At 35.6% G+C, this 11,623-nt stretch overlaps 1 long non-coding RNA gene across 1 annotated transcript; it reads left to right on the forward strand.

The window, feature by feature from the left end:
* The first annotated feature begins 582 nt into the window (after nt 1-582).
* LOC135196013 (uncharacterized) lies at nt 583-1,125 on the forward strand. Its single transcript, XR_010310273.1, has 2 exons — nt 583-700; nt 946-1,125. It is a non-coding gene; the product is annotated as an uncharacterized LOC135196013 (long non-coding RNA).
* Nucleotides 1,126-11,623: the final 10,498 nt, after the last annotated feature.

Raw genomic sequence — 11,623 nt, forward strand, 5'->3', positions numbered from 1 at the left:
ATATAACCGATTTACATACACACATAATATATACACACACACACACACACACACACACACATATATATATATATATATATATATATATATATATATATATATATATATATATATATATATATTAACTTTCTTATGCACTGTTCATTAATACAATTACTAACATGTGTTACAAAAATATTAATACAAATAAAACATTTTTCAAGAAATTGAATCTCAAACTATCTAAATTAAATAATTAATCAATTGAGTTAAGTAACCCTTGAATTTGTACGTGCATGGACTTCCATGTTTCCACGGTCCTTGGATACGTCACTAAATGACAGACGTCAGACCTAACAAGACGCGGAAAAAGCTCGGGTAAGACAGTACTAAAGTACCGCTACGACCCTTCACTACCACCACCGTCGGCAGAGACAAGACGGAAGGTTATCGGTTACGAAATATTTTGAGATTCGATAGTTGGCTGGTCGGGTGATCAATTTCTACTTTATTCACTTTTTATTGATGGATCGTTTCCCGGAGGTACTGATGTGGTAATGCAGCTCAAGAGACTTCCTGTTGAATCACGAGCCTTCGTAAGAGGTACGAAATTGAACATGAGAAAATAAGCTCATCGTGTGGGGGTTCGAGGTGAAGGACAATACATGGTGGAGGACGACGGCTGAGTTCCAAGATCTTCGCTGCTGGCTGCCTAACTCGGGTAAGTTCATGTAATGCAGATCCAAGGGTGTTATGTGTACTTTGTCGGCGATAGTGTACTATACACTTAAAGATCATTGAGGCAAGGCCCTTCATTAATTTTAAAACCTTCAGTGATTTGATTAACGGATCGAGTATAAAATCGTTTGAGATTTAAGTTTCTTGTTTAGCCTCGGTACCTTTTTTTATTAAGTGTGTTTGGGATGGCAAGCAGTCGCTCCCTATAACTTGTCTTTTTTCCTGTAGGTTGGAGTTTCGCTAAAAGGGGTGGAACCTTGGAGTGAAGAGAGGTCAAGAGCTATCGTCTTGGAACTAGCAGGACACTTTCGTCAATGTAGACTGGGGATTAATTACTTAATTTCATGAAGCTATACCCTTCAATAACTTCAGTCTTGAATCAAGTTTTATATTAAAGTATTTAATTTTCATCAATTTTCTCTTGTCCTAATTATTCTTTCCATCCTAAGTTACTCTATTAACTTTCCGATAAAATTTAGCGAATGGCGCCCAACGTGGGGCCTGCTTCAGCTCTGGCCTCTCTCCACCTCCTGATTCCCCGGACCCCCCATACGGGTTTTCTCACGGTATTGGTTGGTTAACCCGACAGACTAATTGAAATCATTTTTCTTGTTGATATTAATTTATTATTGTTCCTAGTTTGTATATGCTATTGCGTGGTAGCTTATTTATATTTATAATTTTTGGTAAATTTGAAATTTATTGCTGAAAGCCTTTTTCAATTATGTCTGCTAGTGAGTTAGAGCAACTTGATCTACACAAGAATCCTCGCTTCTCCGCGAGTTTTAGGAGAGTCGGATGATGACTGTAAAGTACTTGTTAGTATCCGGAGTGGCAAGAGACAGTCTGTAACGAAGACTTTAAAGAGTATTGAGAAGGGTCCACTGGATATTATTAAATGTGAATTTTATCTTGACAAGTTAGGCGATCTTTTAACAGAGTTAAATTCGCTGGATGAGAAGATAAATAGTTTTATGCTTCATTCTAGACTTTGGAGTTCGGTTCAGTATCACAGAGAGGCGGAAGTTGATGAAAAGTACTCTGACGGTATAAGGTTGGCGATTAAACGGTTGACTAGGGAATTAACTCTCTTGTCAAAGTCTGCTGTAGCAGCAGCAACCCCTTCTCCTTCCACAACCACCGCAGAAGTACATCATTCTTATCATAAAACAACTTTGCCTAGCATAGAACTACCTTATTTTGATGGGAACCCCGCAGCTTATCATAAATTTGTTAATTCATTTGAAAGTCTTCTTTCCAAATACGACCTTTCCTCGTTTGAGCAATTTTCTTATCTCTCAAAACAGTTAACGGGGCCCGCAAAGAAACTGGTAGATTCCCTTGCCTTGAAAGATTTGAATTATGAATCTGCTAAGAAACTACTCGATGAAGCTTTTAGTGATAAGCTTAGTCAACAATACTCTGTAATTAAGGGTTTGTGCAATTTGAGTCTTGATGCTAATGCTAAGGATGGCTATCAGTGGATAAGCGAAGCTCGTGTCTTAGAGGAACAGGTTCGATCGTTAGATATAAATGGGAGATTTGTTTGTTCAATATTTTCTTTGGGAAAGTTTGTTTGTGATGGATTTAAAAGTCAGCTTGTCTCTATTACAAACAAGTCGAAACCATCTTTGGAAAGAAATTTTGGATAACCTATTTGAAGCAAATAATAGATTTATGGACCTTCAGTCCAACATGTCTGAGAAAACGAAGGGAATTTAGTTAAGCAATCGTCAAATGCTGTATCAGTCTCTGTTACTTCCAAAGATTCTTCAAAGTCGTTGTGCCCTGGTTCGAAAATTTGTTTAAGGTGACCTGCCCACTGTGTTCCCACGATAATGTAATTCAAATGACCATAAATTGACCGTGAGTGTATGAAATACCCCAGTCCTGGTAGTAAATGCGAGAAACTTAAGTCGGTTGGGGGCTGCTATAAATGTGGTTTAACTTCACATAATGCTAAAGTTTGTCATTTTAAATTTAATCGGCCGTGTATGAAATGTCATTTATTTCACATGTCTTATTTATGCCTTGGTTTAGCTAATAAGGGTGCTAATAAGGTTAAAGACGAAATGGGCACTAATGCAAATAAAGCAAATGTTCCTAAACGTGCTGATAAACAAAGTAGTTAAAACTACTAGCTATATAATGCTCTAAATGAACTGTCAAGTACGACCACTTTCTTTCACTTGCAGTCAAAGGGCGCCAGTCAACGGTATTCGGTGTTCCAGTCATGTCAAGGTCCGCTCGCCACCAGATGTGACTTTCTAAAGTCATTGTTATGTGATTTGGTCTCGGCTGAAACGTCACTTTTTGAGCCAGATTGGAAAAGGGAATAGGAACATGGTCCGTCCAATCCTACTTAGCTCCATGGCTCCTTAGGATGATAGCTGGTAATCGGTGGGGAAAAATAATGTGAGAGTAATGAACATCGCAAAAATTTATTTATAAAAAACTAAACTAGTCGGCCAGCGTCCTTTAAATTGCAGAGTAGATAGTCATGGTCTTACTCCGTTTATCGTATTTTTGGTTAAGGAGAGAACTCAGAGGAGAGAGTGATACGAGCAGCATCACTCAGTTATAGAAAACTTAACAGACACATTGTTACACACACATAAACTGACTTTCAAATTATAAATGATGGATAGGATTTATTCAAAAAGGCGGGATTCCCTAAAAATAGATTGACAACGTGAAAATATATAGGAAATATCTGCATGATCGACCTTAGGAGGCCAGGAGTATACGAGCCCCTCTGTGGCTCCAGAGAGTGGCGTCGGTGTGTGGCGGGGATGTGGATTCCTATAGGTTTCTATTGTTTATAAGCTATGTCGAGCACACGCACAATTGTGGCAAGCGACTGCGGCGAGCTGTCGCTGACCCCCGCCACAGCTTAAAAACAATTGAAACCTATAGGAGACCACATCCCCGCCACACACCGACACCACTTTCTGACGCCACAGAGGGGCTCGTATACTCCTGGCCTAAGTTAACCTGACTGATGATATACAAATGGCCGCAATTTTTCGAGGAAAAAACAAAATGGACAGTACCTTCTATCAGAGTCAGTTAGAAGAAAATCACCTTCAGTGCACATTTCGAGACATAAACAACTAATAATAATGACCTAATAATAATTAGTTCATTCTTGAGGAGCACAACGCAAACATGATTCCGTATCTAATCATCCACAGACTCAACTAAAACGAACTCTGCTTTTATGCAGGAAACATGACTAATATGCTTCTAAATTTAACTAGGATCAAAAATGACGCCCAGTACCCATTAACTTTCACAAAAGACTAAAACTTAATTACTTCGAATTTTCAGTTACATAATTTGGAAACCAAAGAGCCCTAACATACCGCATACCCCCAGCAAAGCCGAAGAAATTTATTGATATAAAGAACTCTCCTTCTCCAGCCCATCACAGAGCAAAGCAACAATATTATACCGTAGAAATCAGCAGGGAATGCAAACAGATCATGCTAGTGACATAGAGTGACCTCTTGGGATAATGACTACATGGTTAGAAATTTAGGACAGGAAACTTGGTGCAATTATTTTTTACGTACAGCAATAATTTTCATCACTTTCCTGTTTATTACTTAAAAGCGTTTTATACCCAGTTGTCGAAAATGGCATTAAAAAAAAGTATGACATTTCATTTATTTTGCGACATCCAATTATGAAAGATGTATAGCCTCTAATCCTCAACCTTTCGACTCTGACATTCTCGAACACTTTGAGATCAAGAGCATAATCCCACTAAAAGATCGTCATCTATAGTCCTTCCTTGCAAACCATTGAGTGGTAATGTCGTTTGAACTCTATTTCCATAAACTGCGTGTAGCACAATTATTCTACATACGAAATAAACTGCCTTTATCTTATTATGAAAATAAATGTTGTAACCAAAGCTATAACATATGCAGTCCTCCGAATTACTTGACGAACACTTCAAGTTTATATAAATGATATATCCAAATTCAGTTTCCCTTTCAAAAAACAGGATCCAAAAGAAGAAAGGTTTCTGTGTAGATCTTATTTTTGAATTTGAACCATGAAAAGGCTTGCACAGAAAACAGGTAATTCATAAGTGATGATATTAATAAAATAAACACAAATTCACTAAACGATGAAGCTCACCCTGACATTCACTAACATCCAGTTGCAAACATTGTTTTGAATGTCAGAATGTCTTGCAGAAACGCATCATACAGAATTTCAGCGCATTGAAGGAAGGATGTGTTCTTCAGTTTAACAACTTTCATTATAAGAACTTTGAAAACTATATTAAAATACAAGATAAATGATTATGGAAGATATTCGTTGTGTTAGGGACAATACACACCCATAATGTGGAAGACGTTTATGAACGGATATACGATGAGTTAATTCCACAAGAATTATGAGTAACTTGTTACGAATTAAATGGAGCGTGTAGGACTGCTGTGGTGCTCGCGTCTCTAATGGGATTATAGATTTACTGTATTGCTATAGAATCAACAAAAAATAAGCATTCGAAGATTTCTTTGCTCCAATTGATCTGAATAGTCTCTGGCTTATAGGACCTTTTCAATATGTTAAGCTTGAAACAGCTGACAGCCATATTCAATACCGAATAACACATTTCAGAGGAATTACAGTGTTTATTAACAGTTTAAAGAGTTTTTATGAACAGTGGCTGAACTCTATGATTCTGTTATATGAGGGAATCTTTTGAGGCTAAAACAACTCTTTTTCTTTCTAACAATAAAAATAAAAACAGTCGATTTCGTACGGGAAATTATTACTCTGTAGTTTTAAAAACTGTGGATGCTTTATTGTACATCTTATTGGCGATTTCAAAAAATTTTGATTCATTATTATCATAATAAAGTAAATCGGAAGAGAGGAAGGTGTAAGAAAAATAAAAACGGAAAAACCCAACTCTTTGACAGTAGCCCCGGGGAAGGGGAAACTCAAGAGATACTAAACAATGGCAATATTTGCGCAAAAAATAATAATACTAATAATAATAATAATAAAAATTCGCTAATGTAATCATCCTGTTTCCTTTGTGCATGAAGATTCAAGAAGCAACACAATGTTTCTGACCTGTCTGAAGGGAGCCCCAACAGAAAAGTCCCTCAGCATTGAAAATTTATCGCTTCAGGTCGATTACATCATTGTTGTTTATACTATCAAATCAAGTTGGATAACAACTAACCTTTCTTATTTCACATTTATAATTGAAAGCTAACGCACCATGACATACTTCTTCGGTAATACCAATACCATAAAATGAGACTAAATTCACCGTAACTCAATATTTCCTTTCTTCTCCTCATCCTTTGTCCTGGCAAGTCTTTGAACTCTACATGAAGTATTGAGTATTTGTTTCTAATTAGGGACAATATGTTGCGGGAAGAGCGGGTTTTGTTCCTTATAATATACGGTGAATCATCTTTGAGGAAGACAGTAAGATCACGTTTCAGATGAATTATTCCCATCGGTATTTTTTCATTCCTACAAAGGTATCAAATTAATCCTACCATATCAGAATTTTGATCATTCAGTCACGGAAGGATGAGTGAGCAGCAAGACAGTGGAAGGAACATCAACAGCTTTTCGCTTACTCGGGTATGTAAGCCTACAAACTACTTTGTTATTGTTGTTGATGTTCTTGTTGGGTGGTAGCAAAGATCTATAGAGGGAAAAGACTAAAAAGGCCTGAAAAAGGTGTTTCGCGTTGAGTTAAAGACACAAGAATTTTAGGATAGGATATTTATACATATTTTTTATATATGAAAATGGCAATTATTTCTAATAGAATATAGCGTATTTATTTTAATTTTCGTTGGTGAAACAGCGCGCTATATGACCGTAGATTTTAGTGCACACCTAGAGTAAGCTGGAGGTCGGATCACGCCTTGTTTGTTTTTATTGAGCAAATTTAAGAATAAAAAAGATATACATTTACATATACGTACGGCAATATATATGCGTATATGCCTATATATTGGTCTCATCACGAATTTCTAAAAACTTCCACCTTTTCATAACACATCCTTTTCGCTTCAGTCTCAGTTTAAGTCTATACAAATGAAACTCGAATCATATTACAGTTGCCTATAAAGGTAAAAATTATCGCGGGATTCAGGAACCTAGAAATAGTATACTTACTCATTTAATTTGATTTTAATTGGCAATAGAGGTTCAATAAAAATAGGAAACTAAACAAAAATTAAAAAGAAAATACTAAAAGAATGGACCGTGAGTTGGGGGCTGGGCTACTGGATGGAACGAACTAATTTCTCATCAGTTCAGAGAAGGAAAATCTAAATAAAGTTAAATAAATCGCAGGACAAGAGAAACAAGGATCTGATTGGGAGCTTTGGTAATCAAAATAAGAATAACGATTTCGTCAAGAAAATAATAAAGGATACGATGACATTTCCATCCTACTCATCATTATGAAGACCGTTTATAATCTTTATCATTTAGTCTCTCTTAGATCCATTTATATGATGGAATATTAAGCGTATTCGTTTTTGGGAAAAGGGTTAAAGGTAATGCACAAATTAATAATAATTACTAGAGCACAGTGAACGTTCTTTTTTATCATTAAGACTCCTTCCAAACCACTAAACAAACAAATGGGGCCAACGAACAACCATTATTCTAGGTACTATACTAATAAACAACTATCTTTCTAAGTATATAACAATAAACAACTATCACTCTAATATGTACCAACAAACAACTATCTTTCTATGTATGTACAACAAAAAACTATTTTCTAAGTAACTAGTAACATTCAGCCATCATACTAAGCAAGCACCTCCTCTGACGAAAGAAATCCTTTAATATTCCTTGCATGAGAAATGTATTGGACGAAGACACAGATGTTTAGTTGTGCAGTGGCTATTGTGGGGTATCGCATAATTGAATTAAATAATTCCGACAGAGATATTAATCCAAATACTTTAGACATAATCAGAAAAACGATGCAGACGAAACAACTATAATAAAATTACCAGGAAAAAATATAAGACAATAAAGATTTCAACTAAATAATATCTTCTACTTTAAACAATTAAACATTTGACAAGAACAGTACAATCAATAACTATTAAATTTGAAAACCCGGAAAAAAAATCTGGCTGATATGGTGTAATGCCCCTTTCCTTCGTACATAATGCAAATGCAAAAGTTCTCTTGTTTCCTAGTTTCCTTCTAATCTCTCTCTCTCTCTCTCTCTCTCTCTCTCTCTCTCTCTCTCTCTGGGTGGTTTCTTGAATAATCATCAGCTCAAAAGAATTCTAAGCATTCATTTTTATTCTTCTCCTTTGACTTGCCTATCTCTCCACCCTAATATAGTCTTCACAGGACCTTGACAGATCTTGGGGAAATTATTTGCACAAGGATCTTAAGACCTTCGCCTACTGGGTCGCAACCAGAAACCAGGGACCATGGGTATTAAGTCGACCGTGTTTGATCTCTTAAAAGGCTTTTTAGGATGTCGGAGGAACAAACCAATGGAAGTTTTACAGATGGATATTGCTTTCGCTATGTTAGCCAGGAGACTGAATTAACTAGGGCGGCATATTAAGCGGTTGCTTTTACATCGTTGATGTTTTACTTGCAACGGATATATTTTTCAGTATTTTTGTAAATAAAATGTATGAGAAGCGGACTAAAGTGAATAATGAGATCTTATTTATGTTTTACCCCAATGAAAATGTGTTAATAAATCTTTCTTAAAAATATGTATTCATAAATGTGTGAGTGAGGATATAATACACACGCATGTACACGCGCGCGCACACACACACACACACACACACACACACACACACATATATATATATATATATATATATATATATATATATATATATATATATATATATATCTATACCAAGATTTCTTATATTTCAAACATTAACATGAAAATACCCGTGAACATGAGGTCTGTGTGTGCCTGCGATTTGTATTTACCTACACTGGGGTGCCATGTCACCAGTGAGATCCGCAAACCATGAAAACACTGGAATGAAACTCAAAAATGCGGACAAAGGGAAATATTGAGGAAACAGAATAAAGCAGACTTCGAAGGATTAGCTTCGAAAACAACCATGAAGGAAATGGAGAGTAGAAAAATACACCCGTGAAATTCATCGTTTAACAGTTTCTGTTTTTTGAGTAAAATTCAACTATCAGTAAAACAGCCAATTTACGAACCACTTTTCCAATTTTCCATTCCGATGAACAATGGTGGGATCTGCTGGGTGGTAACGTGCTGTAAAATGTTATAAGTTAGATTGCTATCTGGGCCATCAATTTTACGAAGAGTACGCATGGTAACTATATTCAATACATTATTCAACACAAAAATAACATATCCATTGATATCTTGAAGTATTAAAAAATCAGTTCAGTGTTAAATACCAACTTTTAAATAAAAATTAAAATTGAGATTTAGGAAGATGATAAGATACCTAGCAGAATTCATCATACAAACAATATACGAATAACACATAAAACCAATCATGGAAAAGTTTAAAATTTCTTATCTGCACGAAACGTTTATGGCGTATAGTGATATGGTAGGAATTTTCGCAAAAGTATAAACATAATTAAACCATGAACAATTACTATTATTAAAAATTTAGTGCATTCAACGTTTCGAATTAGAATGGCGTAAGGTTGTACTTCCATATGTAGATAAAACAGTGATGAAAGGAAGCTGCTGATGTTTCGATTTGTACTTCATGCCATCCTTTTGGGGGAACAGTAGTACTTGACAGAGACATAACTGCACTCCTATTGGCACCCCGTGATTTGGGAGACTTTGCCTAGTCGATCGTGGACTGAGACGGTAGTGAAAGCAAAGGAAAGACTTGATGGATGTGATTTCAGAGGCCATATCATCGTGTGTCTATATATATATATATATATATATATATATATATATATATATATATATATATATATATATATATATATATATATATGTAGTATCATATATATATATATATATATATATATATATATATATATAGATACATATATATATATATATATATATATATTATATGTATCTATATATATATATATATATATATATATATATATATATATATAATTTTTTTTTCTTTTTTTTTCTGACAGAAAAAGAGCAACAAGGATAAGAGAGCAAACTAAAGTAGAGGATATTCTAACAACAAGCAAAAAAAACGAAATGGGCGTGGGCAGGACATATAATGAGAATATCAGATAATAGATGGATGAAAAGAATAATGAGAATGGGTCCCTAGTGACTGCAAAAAACGAAGCAGGGAAGGAACAGAAGACGATGAATTGAAATTTGTGGGTATAGAATGGCATAGAAAGACCATAAAGAAAAGAGTGTAAGAACATGTCTGAGGGCTTTGTCCTGCAGTGGGCTGGCAACGGTCTCATGATGATGATGATGATGATGATGATGATGATGATGATGATGAGATATATATTATATATATATATATAGATATATATATATATATATATATATATATATATATATAGTATATATAAAACCTCTGAAGTCAAAATTCCAAAGGGCTCCTAAGAAAAATCCACAGCTCGAGTTTTTACTGTCACTTCCGCAGATGTCCACTGGTCTGCAGCCTCCAGTCTTAATACTCTTATCAAATCACCTAGTGCCCAGTCAGGCCCAGCTAAGGTGTCAAGTAATATCCTCTTCAGGGTGGTCCGAAGACACGGTCACGTCATCTCAATCCCCCATGTATCATTATCTCGAAATAGGGAATTTCTGCAGTTTCCTTCAAGCATCGTTTCAGGTGGTCTACGCGATTTCCAAATTTTATTCAGCCTGCCCATTAGATTGATAACATTTTCAAGTCTCAAAAAATAAAAAATTAGTATCGAGCACCATTTCTTCGTTCTCCAGCAAGTGGTATTTTGGTTCATTTGTGCGCTATTGTGATATGCAGCATGTAAGCTCACTCTTCTGCCTTATTGAGGGTAGACAGCTGGTATAATTACGCACGCTTATTGAACACATACAAACCATGCCTAAAAAGATGAAGGTAGTGAGGAAGAGAGGAAAGATTAAACAGCGATCGTTAGTGAAAGAGTGAAAGGCAATGAAACACCCTTAGAGATCAACAGAGATTAGCTGTGCTCCACGTCACTCCTTCTGAAATGTTTAGAAATTTTGTTTCCCAAACATGAATCAAAAGCGATGTGACAAAGGACCCAGCTCATAACTGGTAGCCTCGTTTAAACAGGGACTCGTTCAAGGGTGCTTCAGCTCCGCGGAACTTAGCTCGCTCGAGCCTCTTGCTAGTCAATTATAACCACGGATAACATGCCTTGTAAGCCTTCAAGCCGGTTCGGATAGATTTTTTTTCCCTAAAGATCAACATCATTCAATATAGTTTTTATTTTTGTTCTTACTTCTATCTGCTTCTTCGTTGATAAATGTTAAATTTTACACTCCAACAGTAACTTTTTCTAAGTAATGGTTGGGGAAGGGGGAGTCTTAATTAAGTTGCATATTCCTATTTAACTCCAAATTAATAGCTGTAAAAAGATATGCAATGGGAACAATGAATAAACTTTATCTACATTTATTTTCATCTAGTTCATGGGGTGAGGTTAAGCAAGGCACAGACATCTATCGCCTCTGCAGTATCCAGATGAAGTCAAGATCAGTTTACCTCTTGCATTAAGAGTATAAATGGAAAATATATGTATCCATCTTTATATGTATCTACATATATCCAATGACTTCCATACTTTCATCAGAACATATTTCGGTAGACTTCGTAGTAGTCTCAGTATGCTACGCTGCCGTCTCAAGATTCGCGCAAATCCGAAATTAACGAACACAATCTGATTTCCCCTTCATTTG

Source organism: Macrobrachium nipponense, chromosome 17 (genome assembly GCF_015104395.2).
Source record: "Macrobrachium nipponense isolate FS-2020 chromosome 17, ASM1510439v2, whole genome shotgun sequence".
NCBI lineage: Eukaryota > Metazoa > Arthropoda > Malacostraca > Decapoda > Palaemonidae > Macrobrachium > Macrobrachium nipponense.